The sequence below is a fragment of the Sciurus vulgaris genome (assembly GCF_902686455.1).
Source record: "Sciurus vulgaris genome assembly, chromosome: 15".
NCBI classification, from domain to species: Eukaryota; Metazoa; Chordata; class Mammalia; order Rodentia; family Sciuridae; genus Sciurus; species Sciurus vulgaris.
The window spans coordinates 21,780,914-21,806,871 of record NC_136476.1 but is presented as its reverse complement, the minus strand read 5'-3'; the positions used below and the strand labels follow the sequence as shown (position 1 = coordinate 21,806,871).

Below are 25,958 nucleotides of genomic sequence, written 5' to 3'. Positions count from 1 at the left end.
TCAATGCCTCCCCTTCTTGAATCCTGAGTTCTGGGGCGACTGAAGATGCAGTCACCCTCTAGTCCACCTTCTTGGATCACCCCGCGGAAAAAGCCTGCAGCTGGAGGGGGACAATGCTGCCTGGAGAGGTCTCTGGCTGCCCAGCCCTGGTCCCAGAAGCTGCTTGCGTGTCGAATATCTCTGCTGGCTTGGGGACTTGTGGCTGGCTGTGCGTCGAGAGGCTCTCACTGGGCGGTCTGCCCCAGGAAGCTAGCCTAGAGAGGCGCTTCCCACCGGAGGGGGCTGGGCTGCTTGGGGGAATCCCTGGCGCCCTGTGCTGGTCTCTGAAGCAACCTGAGGGCGGGCCGGAGCTGGCAGTGGGGCGGGCCGGAGCTGGCCGCGCTGTTTCTGTGCAGAAGGGCTCTCACTGGGGGGCCTGCTCTGTGAGGCTGGAGGATCTGTCCCTGTGGGTGGAGCCCACCACCAGAGTGCACAGAGCTGCCTGGGGGAGACGCTATCTGTCCTGTCCCACTCTAATAAGCCACTCGAATCCTGGCCTGCCACCCAGCTGAGCTTCGCTGGGTGGGGGAGACTCACCCCGTGGTTCTATCTTAGTCCGAGTCTCTCAATGCCTCCCCCTCTTGAATCCTGGGTTCTGGGGCAACTGGAGATGCAGTCACCCTCTAGTCCGCCATCTTGGATCCATAAATTTCAATTTCTTAACAGAGTACCTTTCTTGTTTCCTGTAAAATGAGGTAGAGAATTATTACCCATGTGAAGCATCAAACACTGAGTTCCATTATTGTCATTATCTTTGTTTCTCATTTTTTAAAAACTATTACAAAAGAATCAATGAATTTCTCATGTGAGAAAGGGAGGAGAAATCACCTCATTAACCTACACAGGGTTATATTCCACTTCTGCCTCTCTCTGACGCCCTGGGACAGTGACCATCACACACTAATGGATACCAACTCCATTGCTTTCTCATTCTACTTTCCTAAAATTTCTCAAATGCTATAGGTCACAAAATGGGCAGAAATCAAAGTTCTCAACTGATTTAACAACCTCTGACAAAATTATAATTTTCCTTATAGTATAGGAAAGATTAAATGTATAAAAATATTTTGTTCTGAGTGTAATGTTTTATCAATATATAGTATATATTTTATTATATAAGTAACATATATCTCTTAAAATAGTATTCTATCACAATATTATCAGAAATTCTACAGCATCTCCATTTAAAAACATGTGCATGAAAAAATGTTAATTGGAAATCATTACACATGTGCACTTTTATGATCTGCTTTTCCATGTAATGTTTTAGGGGACTTACACTTTTAAAGAGCTGCATAATTCTGGATGTTTTAGGTATATTTATATTGTTTGTGAGCATGTAAATTGCATGTATTTTATAGATGGGCTTCAGGGGGCACTGCTGCAGAATTTCTTCAAACTAATGTGATTTGTTTCATGAATTTCCTGTAAAATGTCAAAACGGCTGCTTTTACTACGAAAGCAGAATAAATAAGCATCCAAAAGGGAATTCTTGCAGTACCCAATTTCAAATGCTGAATAGTAAAATTAGCTTAGAATCATAAGGTTTTTTATCCTAAGGGCTGTGTGATATAAGGTAGATTATTTGTTTCAACCCCTTCATTTTATGGATAAGGAAACCAAGATTATGGTTTGCCCGAGGTCACCAGTTAGAAGCAATGTATCCTGCTTAGGAACAAGCAAGTCTTCTATAATATCTTAAAATACAAGGCATTTGTTCTCTGTGGCCCAAAATTTTTTGGGTTTAGAAAAAATTGGGAAATTAAACACTTCCCTATGTCCATGTTCCCACCTCACCCCTGTCCTCTTGCACAACTTCTGCAGCCAAGGATATGCAAGACTGCCCAAAGGTGAAAAATCGAACTCCTTTTAGACTTATAGAAAAATGACAAAAGTAGTACAAGGGTTTATGTCTCTGAGCCAGCACACCTACTGTTAACCTCTTACAAATTAGAGTATAATTACCAAAACTAGGAAATTAACATCGGTACAGTACCATAGCTGAAGGCTTCTTTTGAACTTTGCTTTGAAGCTTCCCACTCATGTCTCTGTTGATATTGTTCCTCGGGTTTCCTCATTGCCTTCAGTTGTCATTTACATCTTATCCTCAGTTGTCTGCAACAGGTCCTGAGTTGTTCCTTGTCTTTCATGACTTGGATACCCACAAGAAGGATGAATTCATTTTTCTGCTGCACGTCTCTTGAGTCAGGCCTGTCTAGAATCTTCTCTTGATTGGTCTGGAGTTATGCACCCCTGTCAAGAGCACCACGGAAATGGTGCCTCATCCTTTTTTTGTGCTGAATCACAGCATTCATGATGATAAAATGTGTTCTTATTGGTGATATTGGTGTTGCTCCCCTAGCCAAGATGGTTGCCACTAGGTTTTTTTTTTTTACTATAAAGCTATTATTCTAATGCCCAAAGATGAAACAATTTGAAACACAGTCCATAATGATAGTGTTGACAGTTACCCGTAGAATTGACATATTTATCTATGAACTCATAGTGACATAAACAAATCATTGGTCAAATCGATAGAGGTGATTTTCATATTCATGTTCTATTTTGTAAAGTCACTGTGAACATGGAACTAGCATATGCTGACCTGTTGGGGGCTATGCCATGCAGACTACGCCAAGATGGTGCCCGGCAGCCAGCCAGAAGTTGTTTTGATCACATGGGTGGTGAGGAGGTCCATTAACATAGACACACTCAGGTGCTTTATCATTGGCCGTGTTCAAATGAGCCCACGCACACAGCACATGCACATGTGTTCCCGAGTGCTCCTGCTCGTGCCTGCTTGTGATTGGGCAGCTGGTCCCTTGCCTGATCCTCACTTAACTGGCATGGCGCTGCCCTCTGCTCTCCTGGAGGGAATATAAGTGGGCAGTAGGCGGAAGGCAAAAGGAAGCAGCAGCAAGCAGAAAGCAGCAGCAGTAATCAGCAAGCAGGAGGCAGCCCGCAGAAGGCAGATAGCAGATCGCTGGACGCAGAACTGAAAACACACCTCTAGGTTGCAGATCACAGATCGCAGTACGCGGGAGGCATCACTAAGAAGCACCTCAGACAGACAGCACCTTTAGCACGCACCTCTAGCATACACCTTTAGTTCAAAGGATGCAGGACTCACCTCTAAGAAGAAGCAGCAGAACTCTAAGAAGAAACAGATCTCTGATAAGAATAGAAGCCTGTCTTTCTCTAAAACTTCCTCTATAAGCAAAGCCTATCTTCCTCTCAAAGCCTCTCTTCCTCTAAAATCAAGCAAGCCGCTCTTCCTCTATGGGCTAGAGAATAAGCAAGCAAGCAAGGAAGCAGCACAGGAATAGAAGTAGTTTATTTCCAGTTTACCTCCAATAAATACCCGCGCAATTGTTGCTGCAGGCGGTAACAAATATCCGCGGAATTGTTGCTGCTGGCCGCGACAAAGACCATTGCTCCTAGAGGACGTATAGGTTTAGGTTCCTGTGAGCCCATGGTTAACCAATCAATACGTAGTCTTGTTTTATGTATTTCTGTCTAAAAACACCTTGTTTTATATATTGTGTTGATTCATTAACACTGAACTCACAGCCAATAGCACTGTACAACTCATACCTAAAAGAGGCTTTTTAAAAAATTTGTTCTTTTTAGTTATACATGACAGTAGAATGTATTTTGACATATCCTACATAAATGGAGTATAACTTCCATTGTTGTGGTTGTGGGTTCATACTTCCATATAAGTTGTATAACTTTCATATAAGTTGTATAACTTCTATTGATGTGGAGTTATGCTGGTTGTGGGTTCATACATGAACATAGGAAAGTTATGTCTGATTTATTCTATGGCCTTTCCCATTCCCATTCCTCCCTATCCCCCATTCCCTCCCTCTCCCCTGCCTATTGTGAGCCAGCATCTGTAGATCAGAGAGAACATTCAGCCTTTGGTTTTTGGAATTAGCTCATGTCACTTGGCATAATAGTCTCCAGTTCTATCCATTTATCTGCCAATGCCATAATTTCAATCTTTTTATGGCTGAGTAATATTCCATTGTGTATATGTACCACATTTTCTTTATCCATTCATCTGTTGAAGGGTACCTAGGTTGGTTCCATATCTTAGCTATTGAGAATTGGGTTACTACGAACATTGATGTGGCCCCATCACTATAGTATGCAGATTATAATTCCTTTGAGTATTAACTGAGGAGTAGGGTAGCTGGGTCAAATGGTGGTTCCATTCCAGGTTTTCTGAGGAATCTCCACACTGCTTTCCAGAGTGACTGCACTAATTTGCATTCCCACCAGCAATGTATGAGTGAACCTTTTCCCCCAAATCCTCGTCAACACTTATTATTGCTTGTATTCTTGATAATTGCCATTCTGACCAGAGTGAGATGAAATCTTTTTGATTTGCATTTCTCTAATTGCAAGAGATGATGAATATTTTTTCATGTTTGTTGATCGATTGTTCTTCTGTGAAGTGTCTGTTCAATTCCTTTGCCCGTTTATTGACTGGGTTATTTATTTTTTTGGTGTTAAGTTTTTTGAGTTCTTTGTATATCCTGAATATTAACGCTCTATGAAAGAAGCTTCTTTGACACATGTATTTTCTCTGTAAGGCCCAGCATAACCTTTTTTGCTTAGGAACATGAGATGGTACCTCAGCATTATGATTGAGGACATTTTAGACAGCAAAATTACCAAATGAAGGATAAAAATATGAAAAATATAGCACTATTTTGGTCTATTTAGGCTGTAAAAAGGACTTGTTTAAAGCATGAGAGCTGAAATAAGAAGGCGTTTATCACCTTGTTTCACCTCAGCTAGAAAAGTGCACACTGGGCACTTCATTTTTTATTTTCTTGCTACTTTGCATACCCATGTGAATGGCCAGGTATCTACCAGGAGTATTTATTTGAGAGTTACAAATACATGTTAGTAAGTAGGTGATTTCTCAAATATATAGTCCAGGAACAGTGAAAATCCATTGTGTATGGAGAAGCAATGGTCCATTCTCTTTGCAGTAGAATCTCAATAAATAAATGGAAAAGAATGCATGAGATAGAAAATTGCCACTGCAGACCCTCCACAGTGCTAATAGTTGCAGATGGATTTACTGAAGAACTCTAGACACAGTGGGGAAAGGTTTGAGGAACAAAGGGATTTGCATAGTATCAAAGTGTCATATTATTTCTCCGAGGGTAATTATCGACTCCGGAGAGAAAGGCAGCACATTTATATTTATTTTTAACTGAATACTACATAATTAATTTTTTCTGGTATTGATATTACATGAGCAGATGTTGACTGGCACATACAGATAAATGGTTGGCATGTATTCAAATTTTTATTGATAAGGGGGCCTCCCTATATTTTTTATTGCTTTTCCTTATCTGGTTAATTAGGTGGTTTCTGTCAAAGAGACTAATTTACACATGATGGAAGAAAAGTAAAAGACATTACTTCTTCATCCATCGTAGACTTGGGAGTCTCATGGGTCATTGCCTTTGTGAAGCGATTCCAAGCAGAAGTAAACACTTGTTCTCAGTGTTCAGTTGTGCCTTGTTGGCTAGGCTGGGCATATCTAGTGAATGTCAATTTCACACTATAGAATTAACTGTATGCATGTTTGTCTCCTAAACAGTATGTATCCAAATATGGGGCAACCTTTTTCATGTTTATATCTCTGATGACAAGCATATTGGCCCACACATAGTAAATGCTCAATAAATGTTACTTGGAAATGGAATCTGATAGGATAGGATTCAAGATAAATACCTCAAGTCTGTTGGGCAATCTATTTCCATATTTTTTCAATAGTGAGATAAATGAGTTTTTGTTCTTGCCATGTTTTTAGTTGCACATGTTTCTCTCTTGCCTATAATGAAATCAAGCATGTCCTTTGTTTACAGTTTTCAAAAGTACATAGAAATGAAAACAGGCCTTTTTAAGTATAAGAGTATTCAGTTTGAGGGATTTATTTTTTTCTCTGTCTTTTCTCTCCTTTCTTTTCTTGTGTGTGTGTGTGTGTGTGTGTGTGTGTGTGTATGGGAGTGTGCATGGTGCTGGGGATAGAAACCAGGGCCTTGCAAGTGTTCTAGCCCTGAGTCATATCCCCAGCCTCAAGGAATTTTCTTATTTCACGGGCTTTTATTCAGATGTGACTTCAAGCACTTTATGCACAGTTCTGTCTTTACCCTAGTAAAAGTGGTTCTATGTTTCCAAAGATAAAACAGATTGGTGGCAGCATTAGTTAGAGATTTAATGAAGCAGCTTATCTGAAATAGCTTCCAGTGCTGGAATTGGTTCTGAGCATTTGCGATTTCAGGTTGAACTAAAGTATTAGTCAGGGTAGCTGCTAATGTAACAAATAGCTCCCAAATTCCAAAGGCTTAACATAATGTATTTTTTCCTTGCTCATGAGCAGTCCAATGCAGGTATTCCTAGTCAGGCAATTTTCTTTTTCCTCAGAGTCTTCTCACTGGAACTGGTAGGTCTTATGGGCCAGGTCCAAAAGTAGTTTTCTGACTTCTGTCCACATTCCCTTGGAAGTGAATTGATAACGTTTCCATACCTAGATGCAAAGCATACTGGGATTTGTTGTCCAGCTTTGTGTTCCCAGGAGAAATAAAAGAAATTGGTAAACAACTAGCCATTCTGTCTTTCCAGTCCAGTCTGGCATCTCTCATATCATTTGTTTTTCTTATTTTTTTAAGACACTTTTCTTCATTGTATTCATTCATTATAGCCCAGTGGTAATGTAATGGTCTCCTACAATATTCCAGTTGATGAATGTTATAAAGAAAAATTAAGTGCAGATTTATTTTGGAACCCAGTCTAATTCATCTTGTTTAGCTGTCATGGTATTTGGAAGTCATGAAATGATAGTTTTGAATTCTATCATCCAAACCAGAAATAATACATCTGCATGATTACCAACTCCATAAGATAAGGTATGTAAGTGTTCAAGTTTTGGCACAAATATTTGTTTTCTCCTCATTTTTTTTAACCTATTGCCTTTTTGTAGTTTTGATGGAAACAAGCAGAGGTAGATATATAATATTTAAGAAAAACATAAGAAAACAACTTGAAATTTCCTCTCTAAATTTAATTATCTTTGAAAAATTGGAAAAGAATATTATTCAGTCTTATTAGAAGATTAGAAAACTGGGAATCACTAGCTAGTCTTCAGCTATTTATGAACATGGTACTCCTCTTCTTTTAGTGTGCTAGCAGTTTGAAATTAGGTACCTTGCTTAACATAAAACATTTTATCGCTACCCCTAATGCTATCCTTATTCACCTAATTCATCAAATCTTCTTTTTTAAAAAGTAGTTTGTATAATTTTAAAATGTGCTTATTGTAGAAAAGATTGAAAATATAGGTCAGCAAAAAAGACAAAAATTAGCAATTTTAATTTTCCTAATTTCCATAGACAAATCCTGTTGATATGTGTGCATTCTCAATCTTTTTGCTGGGTTTGCATGTGTGTGTGTGTGTGTGTGTGTGTGTGTGTGTGTGTGAAGACCACAGTATACAAAATCTATTACAATAATGGGATCATATTAAGCATATAGATAAAAATTTTAAAAGTTCATTTTTAGTATACTTTCTTATATTGAACATCTTTTTATTATAATTTCATTTTGAGCATATTAAAGTAAACAAATCAATAGATTAAAAAGTGACACCTATAAGAAATTGACATTTGTACAGAAAATTGGATAACATAGGGGAAATACTGTATACTGGAGAATAACTGACAACATTTTGCATCTCAAACAGTCAGTATAGTGTGGTATGGTTCAATGCTCAGATTTGGGTTTAAATTCAAAGCAAGTGTAATAATCATAATTATGTAGATTAATTTTTTGAATGAAATAGTTACATTTGAGTCAATCATTCAAGCATTTCTTTGTGAAATAAATGCAGGACCAGTATTTTGTCTTTACAACTTGCTATCTGCAATCATTATGGCCCAGGTTTCTTTATTTATAAAACAGGCACAATATGTACTAGCATATACATCATTCAGTTTTGGGGAGGATTAAATGACCAATTCTTATAAATTCCTGTGTAAAATAAATATTTGCTCAGTAACTGTTAGCTGCCATGAAACATGTTTGAGCTTAAAAAAAACAGTCTTTTATTATAAGTAGGCATCACATCAGTTGTTCTCAACCAGGACTGATTTCCCCTACTCTGTCCCAAATGACATTGGGCAATGGTTATTCTATCTGGTGTGAGGGGGAGTTGCTATGGGAATGTAGTGAGTAGATGCCAGGGATGTTGCTGAACATCCTAAACATCATGGGACAGTCCCCATACAAAGAATTATCCTGCTTAAAATATCAATAGTAGCCAATCTACTTAAAAATATGTATATACTGTGCTGTCATACATGGAGGAAGGATTTGCCACCCTAGTCATACAATTAAAAAGTAACCTCTTTGATCATCAAGATAGGTCTGAAAAAGATAACAAATTCATCTGTTTTTTATGGAGATCAAATGGAAGATTGTATTTAACTATCTTATAACCTGATGTACTCTGCAAGTATACATTCCTAAGTCTGTTTTCTTCAAGCTTTCTTATTTTTTTCATTATTTCCACACTGAAGAGACTTTATTTTTTATTTTTTATTTTTTAGAATTTTTACCTAATTGTTCCCATCCTTTATGCAATTTTAATGCCACAAACATGCCATATATTTGTTTATGTAGTGGGGTAGGATTGAGGTTTGGAGGGTCACAAATTACTGTAAAATATAAGACTTTTTGCCCTCTGAGAACCAACTTTTGCCCCTTTGGGGAAATACTGACACCATCAACTTTGCATATTTTAATTAAAATAGGAGTGAACTCTGAAAGTAAAAAGGTTTATTTTTTTAATGATGCCTTAATTACATATTTAATCAAAAGGAACTTCACATCCCCTGTTCTTCTTTTGGAATCTTGTTTTAGACAACAACATAAAACTAAAATAACACTAGTAATTTGAAATGCTATAAGCTGATAGCATTTAAATGGACAAAAATACTCGTACAAATGAATGGATATTTAGTGAAATTTGAAAATGCAAAAATAACATCTTATAGAGTCAAAAAATATGAGAAATTTAAAAGGAGATGAAAGCTTTCTTGAGAGACAGTTAATCTGAGTGTAAGCTTATCATAAAGAGGAAACATAAAAGAAGAATTAGAGGCAATAAGATGGCAGGGTAATTGTGCAGGATAAGAAAGCTGAAGGAAATAATATGAACTTTTCTTTTTTGAGGGCCAAAGTTACTATAATAACTGTGTGCCTTTTCTCTGCTTTGTTTGAAAGGAAAAGATTAAACACAGCTCAATCTGCGAAATGAGGAGCATGTCACACGTTGGGGAAAATTGGAAACATGCAGCCTGTGGGTTAACCACCTGGAGATCAAACCCCTGGGTCTGGAATCTTTCAGGATCTGTTGCCTGGCCTGTTTGTATCTATTTCCTTTGTTCTTCACTATCCAGCAGCCTGTTTTATGTTTATAAATACTCAGCAGAAGGCTCCTGTCTGAGTTTGCAGCCTTATCTCTCACCTTGGCATCTACATAGATACTCTTGTCTTTTCAGCTCAGCTTCCCAACCTCAGAGCAGTTCTTGTGAGTTCTCACTTTCTCAATTTTATTCATAATCTATACTTCATTTTTTGGACTGCCTCCTTAGCGTTTCATTTTCTACTTTGATACTTGTAACTCCTTTTAATTCTTATTTCCCCATGCTGACAATGAAGGGGGAGGGACAGGCCTTACTTTATAAGCATGTGAACCCCCTTCCCCCAACACATGAGGTCACAGAGCTAATATGACTAGAATCTAGTTCTTCTGACACAAAATCTGATGTGCTTTCTACTCCTAAGGTAGGGGCCTGCCTAGCACCTTGATTGACATGTTGTACGTTTTTAAGGTGCATTTTTTTCTGCTGATGAATTTATAGGTATATCCCTTTCACTTGCAGAGGGATGAATGATGGGGAATAAAATACCGAAGTTATTTGCATGATAAATTTTATATTTTATTTCCTGCTCATTTGTTAGCATCTGACAACTGGAATAAAACTTTGAATCTTTGCCATTCTGACTGTAAATATTTTGCTGGTGTCCAAGATAATGTTTAGTGTTGATTTTGCATGCAGTGTGAATATCATACTTGTTGGTTCTATATTATACATCATGAGTTTTCAGATATATGTTACAGGTAAGTGATCACATAGAGAGGTTTAGGTGTCATGCTGGTTATTGCACTCCCTGAAGGTAGAATTTTTTGCACTGATTTTTGTATCCATAAGCCTGAGCTGGCCCCGAAACATGATTGGTTCTTAGCATGTGCTTGTGGAAGTAAAAGAGCTATTGTTTCCCTCCTTCTCCGTGTGGGCTGTCAGCCAAGTTCATAACAATTCTCCTTTCTCTGGAAACTCAGAATTGGTGTTGACTAGTTCTTCCTTGAGCTCCTATAGCCAGCCACCCCCAATCATAGTTAACTGATCAGGTTGAACACCTGGCCATAGCTGGGCCAAATTTCCAACTTTAACAGTGAGGGATTGCGGTTCAGTCTTTATGGTTAAACATAGATCATGTAAATACAGGAGCCATTAAATAACCATAAGACAAACTAAAGAGTGGAGAAAAAAGACTGGAGCCACTATACAGAAAAGAGTGTGGAGAGAGACTTCTGAGGCATTCCAAAGCATTCCTAAGTATTGGTTGTATTTCTGCTTTTGATTCCATGAGACACCCTCATATTCTCATAACTAACTCTCTCTAGTGTTAAAATTGATTCATTGATTTTACTTATTTGTAGCTAAACATCTACTACTACACCAAATTTTCAGACAAACTTTAGTTGTTCTAATTAGTTATATATGACAGTAGAATGCATTTTGACATATCATACATAGATGAAGTATAACTTCTCATTTGTCTGGTTGTACATGATGGAGAGTTACACAGGTCATGTAATCATATATGCATATAGAGTAATAACAGATTTCCCTTTTCAATGAAGGAAATTAGACTAGGTAGAAAATATATAAGGGGAAAACACCAAATGTACTTTAAAAATTCTAATCAGAGCTGGGGGAGTAGCTCAGTGATGGGTGAAGGGCAAGCATGTGCACACCACACAGGTGCAAGGCCCCAGGGCAGGCCCAGCCCCACAGAAAACAAGTAAGTGGGTGCATGTTCATTCTGCATGTGTGTGTATGTGTGTGCTAACAGAGCATTTGGGAGTCTTATAGTATTAGAAATTGACTTGGGTAGATTGGTAGATTAATGCTGAAGGGTTCTGTAGTTTGTTGTTTTCAAGCAATAGGAGTTTTAAAATGAAATATCAGGAAGAGAGAAAAAATGATAAATACCTAAAATCTATAGATAACATGGAACAATAGAGTGGACAGTGGAGTCTGTCTCTGTTCACCCTGACACAGCAGTCATTGTCTTGCCTGACTTCCTTCACTTTCTCACACAGTCCCATCCAGTGCACCCCTCCTCCCCCTGTCCAGCTGTGTCTTGTACTCCACCCACTCCCTGTGTCCCTCCGTGACTGCTTTTCAGGACCTTGCCTTGCCAATTCCCTCATTATGTGGCTTTTATACATATTGTCCTCTCTCCTGTAATATTATTTTCTGCTACCTTTACCCAGCTTCCTTAGGCCTCTTAGATTTTACAGATCACTCCTGGGATAACACAGTGTACCTGTCCTTTTTACCACTCATCATTGTATTATTTCTCTTGGGTTTTCCCTCTATTATCTGGCTCTCTGTCTAATCTACTGGGCTGTAAGTTCTATAAGGGCAGAAAACCTCTGCTTTATTGTTTTGCTCATAGCACCCAACCATATGATCAACAAATATTGGGTGAATAAATAATTATGCAGAAAGGTAAAAGAAATAAAAAGTTAGCAAATAAACAGCGATAACAACAACAAAACCAGCCTTTGCTTACATCGCTTTTCAAAGATGGGGTATATCATCCAGTTATTTGTAATTCACAATTTCTCTCAGATACTGGGCCATTTGTGAAAAATATTGATAAAGTTAAAGTCCCTTTTACAAATAAGGGAGTAGTATTATTAGTAAATAAGACATAACTAATGTTGGTATTACTTGCAAGCCATACCATAAAAACCTGCTTAACCTGTCATGTTTCTAAATAGCAGTTTTAACCCTGGAGATCTATTAAACCCCTGTGAGCCTTGAGAGGGATGCAGGGGACATGGAGGGAAAGAGGTCTCTAATTACTAGCAACTTCCAGAGCTCCATGGAGGAAGGATGCTGTCAGAGGCATTTCCTTGGTCTGCAATTCTGGTGGTCAGCATGGGCAAAGGTGGGTAATGGCAATGGAGGGGGACCTCAGGGACCATTCATAGGAAAAATTTGCTCCAAAGTCAGGTGATATGACTAACTAGGATAGGTTCCTCTTCCTTTCCCTCACTGTCCCTTTGAAAGTATGTGGAACTTAAACAGAAGACACAACCTGCCCTGCTGGGGAGAGAGCTTTCTTTCATCCAGATGATAGAAGTAGCCAAACATTGTGCAAGAAGTTCTGGGTAAACACTTCACGACAAGAGGAAGAAGATGAAAGGAGATTCCCAAGGTTGAGGGATTGGTTGGAAGCCCTCTGGGAGCCTGGGAGTGAAGGCAATTTGTGAAGGCGATGACAAACAGTGACCATCAGAGAGAAGGGTGGGTGGTCCTCAGGGAAGGAAAAGAAAGGAAAGGAGAAAAAAAAACAAACACAGGCTACCTGCCTGAGAGTGAGGGCCACAAACAACCTACTTCTCATGCCGGGATTTTTCTGACAAACAGTCCTACAGCAGAGTTTAGTAGAAGATCCAGATAATTCAGGTAAAACTTTCTAGAGAATATTCATTTTATTTTAGGTAGAACAGCCTGGTTTCAAAGTTAGGAAAACTCTAAAATCCAGAAAATACCAACTTATATAAATAATTACATTACCATGAATTATTTTCATTAAATGACTTAGTATACAGTACTTTTTTAAAAAAAAAAAAAACTTTCTTATTAAAATTCCAATGGAGGATTGCCTGAAATTAAATCCAGAGTTCTTTCCAAAGAGTTTTGCAAATATCATCCATGCAGTAGGAAGAACAGAAATTCTGATGAGAACACATTTTTCAAGAATTCATCTCCACCTTTCCTTTCGCTCAGGAGGTGGCCTCTTATTTGCAGCTGTTGGATGTAACCAGTGAACCGAATACTTGAAACCAATTTGCTGGTTTGAGAAGAGGTTATTGATTCTCACAGCATGTGTACACTTAGAAAATTTCATTGTTTAACTCTGCATGTGGATGATTCTTGCCTTAGACTACTTTAAGTCAGGAAGATGGCAAGCTCTCTGGACTCTCCTTGTTTTATTGAAGTCTTCAGAGGAGTTGAAAAATGTTTAACAGATCCGAATGTTGCCTTGAGTTAAAAATACCTGTACATGCTTCTCAGAAAATGTCTGATTAGGTGAGCGATATTTTCTGTAGGCATGTGATTTGTTTTGAGGGAGGATAATGGGAGAGAAATTTCTGTGTATTTTGCATGGTACCAAGAAAGCAATGGCAGTGAATGATAAAACTCCAAATTTAATAAATACATTCCTGGATATTGTTGAAAATTATCACTGCTTGTGATTTATCATTTTCAGACTTGCAAAGCCTGATCAGTGCGGACTTTGGCTATTATTAGCATTACGGTTTGATTACCTGTATTTGTGTTCTTGAAGTAGAAGGAAGCCTCCTGTTACACGAATGGAAAGGAAAACAGAGGGGGCATAGACACATATACTCCCCAAATGACTCTGTGCATTTGTATTTCTTTTTATTACTTAAAAGTTCAATGACATAATGAATATTCAATTGTTTGGGTGGGCGAAAATGAACACAAACTCAGCAATTTGAGGTCAACATTTTTTGTGGGTGTTGTCTAAGAACACATGCGAGATGACGAAGGTACACATTGCTGAATGTCCCCTTCAGATCTTGGAAATGGAGATCTCACCCTCTCTAATTCCCCACTTCTTCCCTAGAAATATTACTAATACCCCTGGGAGGTTCATTGCAACAGAGAATCTGCCATTTTGAACCAATGTGAGCAGCGCAGTTAGCAGGAGGAAATGATTTATTGTTCCCTATCACCATTCATAAGGTGATCATTATGACCACAAGAGAGGGCTTTAATTTGAGACAAGAAAAATTTCTTTCTCTTTAATGGAGAGCCACATCTCTGACCCTTACCCGTCTGGGCTTATGACGAGAGAGAAATAGGCCCTATGGATATTTATTGACTGTACTGAAGGGTCTTTCTACTACAGAGTTATTTTTTAGAAACAAATTTCCTTAGGGCTTTGTTTGGGGAGGCAATTAGTGGAGAAAAAAATCAGGTTAATATTTTTCTCAAACATCTTCATCATTGACTTTGATTTTAATTTTAAATCAATGTCGTTACTCTTTCAGGCCCCATGGTTGATAGAAAAGACTACCAGATGAACCACAGATGGTCAATGAAATCGAAGGAATGACTCCAACATTTATCCAAAGGCATGATCCAAGGGATGCAAAGGGGCAGAAGTCTCCATGAACAGGGCAAGAGACAAGCAAGCTATGTGTGCCCATGTGGTGGTATGAGAAGTATTTAATTTCCTGTTACGTCTGTAACATGTGAAGTTTGTCAAGCACAAGAACCCAACTTACAGACCTTGTGCTACAGGTTCTCAAAGACTGTGCAGCAAGCACGTCCGCCATATAATTCACCTAAGTTAATTGTTAGACTTCCAAAGTGTCATGTGTTTTGGTGATTTGCAGCCTGGGGATCCTTCTGCTGCATTTCTTGAGCCCTCCAGAGAGTCGGCAACGGCACTTAGCCCCAGGAGGTGAGATTCTCCATCTTTAGGTATCAGAATCACCTTGGGATTTCACCTCTTAGTCCTGTCAAGAACAGGTCACCTGAAAATGAAATTCTGAGACACAAGAAAAAGGAATTCTTGGTAGGTAGAAGGAATAGAGAAAAGGTTCCTCTTGCTCAAGGGATAAACTAAATTTAAAGGGGTGGGAAGAACACTGTTACAGAATGACAGTTTAATATACGATCCTCCCCCACTGTTGGCAGCTCCTATTGCCTCTGTTTCTGACCCCAACCCCATTCAGACATCATTTATTGTATCAGAAAAAGAAGTCTCACCAGAGCTCAAGAAAATAAAAAGTCTTTGATTCTCAGAAGTTAAGACCCTGAGGGCACTTGACATAAAAACTGTATCATGATTTGGAGCAGGGCTTCCCGCACTGGTTGGACATGAAGTTTTCCAGATGTGCTGTTAGGGATAGGGCTGGGTCAAGGAGAGCAAAGAGAGCTGGTAAATGCTGCTAGAAGGGTAGAAGGGAAGCAGAGGGCATTGTTAGATGCTGTGGTCCCTCTCTTCTCTGAGAAAGAGACTCCAGACCCAGATCCCCAGAGGGGAAAGTCCTGGTTGACAGAAAACCCAGATGACTTGAGGTTGCCATCATTTCCCAAGAACAGCCCTACGAGACTATAAAACCCCAGAACAGAAATGAGTCAGTGGTGTGTAGAGGACAGATGGTCTGAGTTGGCCTCAAGGGATCAAGCACATCTGGCACACTGTACAAGTGTTGGGATGAATCCTCTGTGCTCAGAAGTGCTACCAGCATCGTAATAAAGGACCCGGAGTTTCCTCACAGCCCTGTGGGCCAGAAAGCAGTACAGTCAATCCTCCCATGTCAGCGGCTGAGGGAGAGAGTGCTGTACTAGGCAACAGCTCAATAGTAAGACCCACAGGAACAGGAGGTCTCAGGCAAGGTTGGTGCAGAGCCAGCATCACCCAGAGCAGGGCCTGCCTCTCCCCATTGACCTGCTCCAAGGCAAGCCCCCTGGAATGGGGGTTGAGGATGCAGCATTGAGTGAAGTTATGTTTCTGCACTGGATATAAGCGCCAAATAGATAAGTCATCATGAAAAAAAAGTGCTATCTCTCGTGCAATTGGCAGTATGGACAGAGATGTGAACTCAAAAGTGAAACCATGCCATCAATCAATAAATTCAAACAAGTCAGGCACACCTGACACAACCACTCAGCTCCTTGTCTTTGGAATTTAGGAGAATTGTAAGAATCTCAGCACGAATCTTGACCATTGCTAGGTAGCTTGATTAAGCACAGCCTTTCAGTTTCCTGGGTGTAGTGCATTCAGTTCTGCTTATTTTGTGCTGGCAATGTGGCTGCCACTGTCCTAGGAGCTGTCCCTGTTTCCACTCACTTAACCCTTGAAACAACACCTGAAATTAGACATCATTCTCATTTTACTGATAAGTGCTCAATAAAATGAAATTTGAGGGAATGCTCCAACATCTCCTTTGTGAACGTTGATGGATGATGCTGTGTGTAGATAAGGGCACACTCCTCCCTCCGTCTTCCCCCAACAGCATTTCCCTTTTTCTTGTGCATTCCTTGCCCTTTCCTACCTCTGCACCTTTACTCTAACTGCTCCTACTCCTCATACTGAACCTCTTCCCTGTACTTTGACACAGTCTCCATTTTCCAAGGCACAATTCAAGTTTCATCTGTTCCCAGACACTTTTTCAGCCCTCTTCATCATTATTATTTTATTCACTTCCTGTTTTTTTCTTAGCACTTCACACATCCATGCTGGCCTGTTATGAAAGTCAGCTTTGCATGGCAGGCGTGTGTCAGTTCCGGGTTGTGAACCCAGTTGAGCTTCATCTTGTGCATTTATGGCATTCACCATGCATTTGGCATCCTAGCCTGGCAGATATTTTGGTACTTGGTCCATAATAAAGCATTGATGCCTATTGCCAAACTAAATTGAACTTAAAACTCCAAAACACACAGGGAGTGAAGCATGAGACAGATGCTTGAGAGAATGTTTAACTGATCATGTCTTTGATTCCTTTACTGCTTTTCTTCCTTTTTCCCCAAGTGATTTTGAAATTTTTTAAACATATAAAACAAGTTAAAGAATAGTTTAGTGAAAACTCCTACAGTGATGTCCTAGCTTCTATAATATATATTCTGTGGTGTTTCTGTTACTATCTCTCTCCATCTATCCATCCCTCTAACCCACCTCTCTGACTGTTAAATACATTTAATGTTTGAGAAACCTTTGAAATCAGATCTGGGATTCATTCCTGCATTCAGCTTGTTCTTACTGTGTGACCTTGGCTGCGTGTTTAACCTTCGTCTGTTCCCCCTCTGCAAAATAGGGATGGACAACAATGCCTACTTCATGGAGTGTGGTGAAGAGTAAATGAGATAAAGCATGTAAAAGGCCTGGCTCAGTGTGTATTCAGCACAGGGTAGCAAGAGGAAAAGCAGAAGTATTTCCAGTCATTGGCACTGATTTGCAATGATAAATGTTTCTGATGTTCTTGCTTCCGGTCTCTGTGGTAGATCCAGAAGGAAAAGAAATTGATAGGAGATAATCAATCTTAGCCTCTTCTTGGTTATGAAAGGTCCCTGGATCCACCAGGTAAGCAAGAGATTATCTGGACTTTGGTATGGAAACTGCATTCAGAATTCCATGGTATAATTAAAAAGAGCCAATGGTAGAATCACCATTCATTTACTTTCACCCAGACAAGATGGGGAATCTTAGACTTATCTAAAATTCAGGAAAAAAAAAAAAAACTTGCTAAATATGGAGATAATTAGGAGAGAATGTCAGAAAGTTCTGTAGTCATAAAAATCAATCCCTGAGCTCTGTAGGGATTTGCATATTTTCTGAGTATGAGTTTTCATGAGTACAAGCTTCTACTGTAAGGTTGTAGAATATCCCACTAGTGGAACCATCTTTTAATTATGCTTCAGCTCATTTTGCCCCTGAAATTGCCTGCAAACTTGTGGTTGGGGAATGCAGATCACCTTCTCTGTGGCCTCAGACCAGGCACCCTTTGGGACATTGGATGGGTGGGAAAAAGGATATCCCATCCTTGTTTTCTGCCTCATTCTTTCAAGTCTACCCCATGCCTAGTCTGTCCTTCACTTAGTTAATCATGTTCAGTACAGGATAGTGTGAATACTTTGGTTGAACGAAATTGTCATCTGTCTGTGTGAATAGTTTTCTGTGCCACACTTAGAGTTGAGCCTTTTCATTTCAAATTTGTGTTAGTGTCTGCCTACTGATTTGTCCCTAGATGAAACGGAAAATGCCTGATATCCTTTGATGGTGTGCAACTTAAATGACATGTCATGTTAATCTGTGGAACTCTGAACAACACAAGTGCCTGCTTTCACCTAAGCCCCACCTTGCAAGTAGATATTCAGCATCAATAGATCTTAGAATAGCCTGCTGGAATCCACATTTTAAAAAGTCTCTACAAATTATTTTACCTCATAGCCAGAGTTAAGAACTGTCTCTTGACTGTAAATCTGTATAGTTCTTAAAGGGAATGAGAGGTGTAGTATGTCTTTTAAGATGCAAAATCTTGATTAACCTTTTATATTTTGCTTTGCTTTCTATCAGTTGATAGCCATACAATGGAAAACTAGCTGAAATGAAGTGACTAGGAGTCTTTACAAAGTAAAATAAGTTGGGTGTAAAATGGAGACAAGGACAACCAAGTAGAACAGTTGGGGAGACTCAGGTAAAGTAAGAAGAACCAGTAGAGACTTGTCACAGTCAACTGAGAAAGCAGTGCTGGGATTATTGAGAAAAGGATATAACCTAGGGTAACATCAGATATATGAAAGAACTTGCCATATTTCATCATTTCTAACACATCCATAGTTGACATTGAAACATTCCAGGCATCTGTTGACTTGGGGCCACTGGGGCATAATTGTTATTGCTCACACAGAGCAAACTTTGTTGTTATGGTGGCATTACTAGATAATTCCAATTACTCAAAGTTTCAGTTGACAAAGTATTTATGGATAATTTAAAGAAAATTAAATCCTGGTTGTTGGAGAACCTACTGTTGTCATCTGCTGGTTAGATTTTTTTTTTTAATAACACTGTCAAAGCTTTTCAATTGCTAGTTGCTCGGAAGAAAATTCTGGAGATAATAGTAGAATCCCTTTGAAATAAATGCTGTATTCTTAATGTACTTGATGACACAGACACCAATATCATGAAAAATGGGAACAAATATGCTAATTCTGAATTGAAAAGTAACTCAGGAGAGTTAAACTCTAAATGTGAAGAATTTGGGGGTACAGTATAATTGAAAGCATTTTTTTCTCTTAGTGGCACATAATATGTTGCTTTTATTAGAGCTCTCACTGTTCTAATAATCTCAGGCTCCTCCAGTGCAGACCAATGGGGTCTTCGATTCCCTGTAATATGGCATTTGTATTGTTTTTGCAAAAGAGACTATTTTGACATTTTCAACTGCATGTAGAACCCTATTGTTGGTAAATGATTGCCAATTAGAATTGATAAATATATGTAAAATTATTGAGGAGGCCCAGTGAATCACAGATTTGTTTATATCTAATTTCCATGAACCCTAGCTTCTGAGACCTGAAAAACAGAGAGAAAAATCATTATATAATTAAGAAGGAATTATTTCTATTTTTGAAGAACTATATAAGAAATGAACATGGACTGATGGGTGTACCCAGGTAGGCTTTCAAAAGACTTTTACAAGGTCCATTCTGGGCACAATTAGAATACAACAAAAAAGAATACCATTGAAATGGAATTGAGTGAGAGGGTGAGAGATACAAAAAGACAATTTGAAGGTTTGGCTTAAGTACTCCAAATTGCTCTTATGGCATTGTAACATCTAGGTGGTCAACTTTTTTTTGTTCTCTTCTTGGGCAGGAGTTCCTCTGAGAAGTGGTCATTTTATCAAGACCCAGATGCCTTATAGCATACCTCAAGAACCACAATCCAGGCATTAGTTACACTTTTGTCACTGTGACCAAAATACCTGACAAAACAACTTAAAGGAAGAAAAAAATATTGGTTCATGGTTTCAGAGATTCAGTCTATGCATAGCCACCATTGCTCTAGGCTGGAGGTGAGGCAGAACATCATGGTGGAAGGTCATGGAGGAGGAAAGCTGCTCAGCTCATGGTGACCATAAGCAGAGAAAGAGAGAGAGAGAGAGAGAGAGAGAGAGAGAGAGAGAGAGAGAGAGAGAGAGAGAGAGAGAGAGAGAGAGAGAGGAGGGACCAGGAAGACAAGATATAATCCAAAATGCCACACCCCCCTTACCTACTTATGTCCCACCTGCTTACAGTTATCACCCAATATAATAGTCTTTTCAATTGGTTAATCCATGAAATTAATTAATACATTGATTAGGTTATGGCTCTCATGATCTAATGATTTCACCTCTGAACATTCCTACATTAACACAGGAACTTTTGAGGGATACCTCATATCTAAACTACATCAATCTATAAGTACCATTCCTCTTCCACATGCTACCTTTGAATATGTCAAGAAAAAAAGCTCTCAAAGAGACCTCAGGTTGTTCTTTTCCATACCAAACATCCCATTCTTCAAAGATTCATAATCTATTTCTTGGAGGCTCTTCCCATCCTTGAGTATCTCTTCTAAATATCCTCCAGTGGGTCTATATTCTTTATAACTAGCTAATATAGGTCTCATTTGTTCAGTCTTAGTTTTTGCCTATTTTCCAAGTTTAATTCTCATTAGCAACCCTTTCTCAAACGAGTTCTGATTAGAATAATATCACACATGGTCCACCTACTTGGAATTGTACTGAATGCAATATCTGAGAAGGGTCTGAAAAGTGATCACTAGAGCAGAGGTCTCACCACCTGACTCTGCTTTATATAAGCATAGCCAAATGCATCAGTGACTTAGCCCACATACACGTGGTTACTTCAGGTTAAGCTCGTGGTGATTGCTGTCCTCAAGTCTTCTCCATCCCGAGGACACAAAGCCACATCTTCCCCATGGAGTGCTTGTGCTGGTTGTTCTTTGGCATTTATTCCTACTAAACTTCATGACGTTTGGATTCAAGCCATTGTCATCTGTCCAGAACTTTGTTATCCAAAATGCTGACATTCCTTTCAACTTTGGTTATCAGCAGATATAATCTTGCTTTTCTGTATCATTATCAAAATTATTGATTTAGAATATTACATGGAACAGTCTTGTAGTTCTTTGCCTCTTTCCAGTTTTTCACATCATAGAGGTCTTTTAACATCACAAACTCAATTTCAGGATCATCCAGGCCTCATATTTCTTGGCTTTGGCCTGAAAATATTTTGGAAGACTTAGAAAATGCCTTTTGAAACTTCAGCTGTCAAATATAGAAAGCCTTTTCCTAATCTATGCATCTAGATCCTAGACCTAAGCAAATAAATAAATAGATTAGAAAATAGATTAAAAACAGAGTTAAGTCTAATATGACTTCAATGATTCACTTTTTTTTGGTTGTTGTTGTTGTTTGTTTTTTGGTGTGTGTATGTTGGTATTTGTGTAGTTTTTTTGTTTTTTTGTTTTTTGTCTCAATAGGGCCTTCACAATGTCTGGTACATGGAATATGAAAGTACCCAATTAACATTTTTTTGATCCAAGCACAATATTTCGTTGGAAAATAAACAAATCTTGCTCCTGGTTCTTGTTAGGGTAAGAAACCTATTTCTTTACACCTGTCAAGGACATCTGCTTTGGGAAGTCCCACACACAGTTTAGATCCACACCAGAGTTTGAATTGACTATTTGCTCATCATGTAAATATTATTATGAAATGAAAATATGATTGAGGCTGGAAGTGTGAACCAAATGCAGAAGTGCCAGCTCTTTAATGTAAGCAATTAATTAGGCATCATCTTTAAGTCTGGTGATAGGTCCCAGGGTGTTAATCAAATCAAATATCATCAGCTGCCGGGAGAACAGGCTCTTTTCAGGAAGCACTCCCTACACCGAAGGGGAGAGGAATGTGGCACTGAATGGATTCTCTGAGGCTCCAGGCTAAGGACACAACTATGGAGGAATCATGGAAAAAGTTTACATAGACACATCCATGCTAGATTAGACAAACTGTTGAGTCAGCTAATGTTATAGCAAAGCCTAAATTCGGAAGCCAGACAGAGCTGGGTTCCAACACCGAATTCTCCTTTTGCTAGCCTTGGAAGATACCTGATCTGTGTGAGCCTTAGTTTCTTCAGTTTTAAAATGGGGTGACAACACTTACCTCGTAGGGTTTTATAAGGATGAGAGACCACATGGCAGCACCCAGAACCATGCTCAGCCTTCGGGAAGGATTGTGCGTGGCAGTGGGGTGGTAGTGACGTGGTGGTAATGAATGGGTAGTTGGGTTCTGGTCTCCACCCTGCTGCTGCTGGCTTTGATCTTGGCCGTACTCTTGAGCTTCTAAAAAGGCAGACGTGGGCTAGAGGATGCTCCAGGGCTAATGGCCTGGCATTCTTTGACAGGGATCAAAGTTAGGGAAGTTTTGTGATAAGGGCATTGAGACAGGGTAGAAGGCCACGGAGGGTGCTGTTGTAATCATGGACGATGTCCCTTGGAGAGTTCATTTCCTCCACTCCAAACTTCTCTTCCCCCAGAGCAGCCTGTAGATCACCTGACAGGAGCTGTTATCCTTTGTCCTCACCAGCACACCTATCTATCTGTCATCACAGGCTAGGCCCAACATGGAGCATCTTTGTTCAGGACAGAGAGACATCTAGCACTGCAACCAGGGTACCTTGAAGAAAAAAGTAAGTTCATGACGATGGGGAGGGCCTGCCTTGAACTATGAGGATATTTAAAATAACATTTTTCTTTATTTTTTAATTGCAAATTAATACATGACTGATGCAGAGAGTTATGAACACAATAGTTTGAAGGCCACCACAGTTAGCATTCTGTGCATGTTCTTTCAGTCATTTACATATAAAACAGAAATGACCTCAAACCATCGCCCTACCTGATAGTGACTTTTCTAGGCATTCCCCTCTACATAACCATTTCATCAGTGCTGTTTAAGTTGGCTGATTTTCATTAACAGTAATTCCTTAGTTATGTAGCAAAGGTGTCTGAAATGAGATGATTGCCCCTCAGGCATATGCAAAGAACATTAGGGGATGAGAAGAAAATTTCAGAATTTGTGTTTATACTTTTACCTCTTATTTTATCAATTGTGTGTGTGTGTATTTCATAACATGGAAAAGTAAGTCTGGAGGTAGAGAGTCCTGAAGTGGGACAGTGGCCCCAGGGTTTGAAGCTATTTCCAATTCCCTGCTCTTCTGTCCTAGTGGACAGGCACTAGCCTCAAGCCTATAACATGGCTGCTGCAAATCTTTATTTTACACTCACATTCCAGATGGGAATAATGGGGGAAGGGGCAAGGCAATTGTTTTCTCCTATTAAGACTTTTCTCTTTATTCTAGAAGATGTTTTCCTTTTCATTGGTCAAATCAAAGGAAGTCAATAAATTGAAAAAGTTTAGCTTTTCATCTTCTTTGGCAATGAAAGTCAAGAGCATGGGTAATTTTGATCTTCTTGAGAGTAGATAATCCATAGGGTTTGCCAAAGTCCCCTCCCTGGAAAAGTGCATGCACTTGTACACCTGTACTCACACACAAACCCAACTTGTTAGGCAATTTCAGGGGGTTCTCAGCTAAATGCATGTGTGTGGGTGAGGGGTACCCATTCCACAGGACCAAATTGAGAACCTCCCCTTGAATGGATGCTGTGTTCAATCCAAGTCAAGAGGCAGGACAAGAGCAAGAGAAAATGGAGAAAAAAGAGAAAGAGGAAATAATGTGAATGGGAGTGCCAAATAGAGCAGAGTGGCCATGACAGTTATAAATAGCAGATACAATAATGAGTAAAAAATAAACACAACAGCAAAGAGGAAAAGAGGTTAAAGCAATTGCACAATGGGGAAAGGGAAGAAAATCATTTATGTATTTGAAGCTTAAAGAAATATACCATCCAAATGGACTAGAAGTGAGCTCACCAATGTGGAGTTGAGGCTGGCAGTGGGTGGGGAACTAAGCCATAACTTCTTTGCTTCTGTAGAGTCACAGGGTTTTCATCAGAAATTTAAGGGGTTTCTCCAGAAGGCTTAGAAACTTGAAGATTTGAAGTCTGATAGAGAATAGTCAAGCAATAAGCTCAGTTCCATTAATTCTGCAAAGAGGTATTAAATTAGGCATTATAAGTAATTTCTAGTGAAGTTTATCATGACAACTTGCATTTAGTTCCCTACAGATTTATACAAAGTGATTAAGATGTTTGGGATTATATGATTTGCCAAAGACATGCACACATGATATACAAAATAATTTGTACCATCATCCTCCAAATATCCTACAGAACTTATGACAAACTTCCCCCAGGGTGGAAAAATCACAGGTCCCCCTATATCTTTGGCCCATTAATAATTAAAAAGGTATTTGAATCATGTGTATTTTTTTTCCCTAGGGAAATTGAAGATGGTATGAAAGAAGGTCCTTGTATTGGAAAAGAAGTTTAAAAAAAGTGGAAGTCATGAAGCTGAAGAACTCAGTGAGTTTTCCAACAGAAAAAAAATCCCCAGTTTCTGAACACATTTTATATCCTGAAACATTTTATAGAAATAATGGAACTAATATATATATATATATATTTTTTTTTTTTTTGAGGTGCTAGGGATTTGAACCCAGGGCCTTGTGATATATTTTTATAAAACATTCCAAGTGTCACACAGCAAGTTTTTAGGCTTCCCATACTTAATGAGGTTAGAAGTTAAAGAGAGTTCAAGATTTTTACCTATATCTAACCCAGAGTGAACCTAAAGTAAAACTCGTAAATGTTGAATAAAGAGGAGCAGTGGATTTAAAACTCAGGTTCTGGGGACAGAATACCCAGGAAGGGATCCTGGCCCCATCATTCATCAGTTGTGTGATCTGGGGACAAGTTACTTAAGTTACTTTGCTTCTTTGTCCCATTTTCTTAAAGCGTATAATAGCAATAACTCCTTCATAGGCTGGTTTTGATGATTAAATGGATAATCCAGGTAAAACACTCCACAGGAAATGGCATGGTAAACATTCTGATTGTTACAGAAACACATGGATAGAAGTGGTAGTCAGTTTTGCATCACTGAAAAAATACCTGAAAGAGTCTGCTTAACAGAGGGAAGGGTTATTGTGGCTCACAGTTGCAGAGGTTTCAGTCAGTGGTTGGCTGGCTCTATTGCTTTTGGGCCTGTGATGAGGCAGAACCCCAGGGTAGGAAGCATGTAGTGGAACAAAGCTGCTCACTCATACTGACCAGGAGGAAACGAGCAGCCCGGAAACCCAATGCCTGTTTCCAGGATATGCCCCCAGTGACCTAACTTCCTTCTACTAGGCCCCACCTCCTAAAGGTTCCAACACCTCCCAGTAGTGCCACAGGCCGTTGACCAAGACTTTAACACATGGCCATTTGGGAGATATTCAAAATTCAAATTATAAATTAGAGCAATGGATAAGCAACAGTTGCTTTTTTTTCTGATTAGTTCTACATATTTTGTTCTTATTTTCCACATCAGTATCATGATGAGCTGGGAACATTTTAAAAGGCAAGTCACTCTGAAAAATAGCATTAATTCTTGATGAGGTATTTCCCATATATTTTTGCAAGCATCAAAATGATGCAGTCTTTAAGATTGGTAATTATATAGTGGGAGATATCTGGGTTTGAATCCTTGCTTATTGAATCTAAGACTTGGAAAGTTGCCTAATTTCTTTGGGCCTCCGTGACCTTATCTATAAAATGGAGATTCTGTGTTGCATGGTCTTTGATTTGCACTATTAACAAAGCATTTTCCAGAAGCGAAAATGAGGCTAAGAGGTGATATGAAGCACATTTTCTCTGTCTTGTAAATAATATATTAAGTTTCAGTTTCAGAATATTCAAGGTGAATTTTTGAAGCATGCTTATGTCAGGAGTTTGTTTGTTTGTTTATTTCATGTTCAAAC

The 25,958-nt window shown here is 39.1% G+C and overlaps 1 long non-coding RNA gene across 8 annotated transcripts in view; it reads left to right on the top strand.

The window, feature by feature from the left end:
• LOC306645378 overlaps positions 1 to 25,571 on the top strand; it is an 83,927-nt gene extending 58,356 nt beyond the window's left edge. For 6 of the 8 annotated variants that reach the window (XR_013759619.1, XR_013759620.1, XR_013759623.1 and 3 more), the window contains 6 exons: positions 14,513 to 14,677; positions 17,475 to 17,553; positions 18,547 to 18,667; positions 21,520 to 21,633; positions 22,575 to 22,727; positions 24,439 to 25,571. This is a non-coding gene — a long non-coding RNA (uncharacterized lncRNA). The remainder of the gene's footprint in view (positions 1 to 14,512; positions 14,678 to 17,474; positions 17,554 to 18,546; positions 18,668 to 21,519; positions 21,634 to 22,574; positions 22,728 to 24,438) is intronic. The other 2 variants (XR_013759622.1, XR_013759621.1) reach the window with 2 other exon arrangements.
• The last annotated feature ends 387 nt before the right edge of the window (positions 25,572 to 25,958 follow it).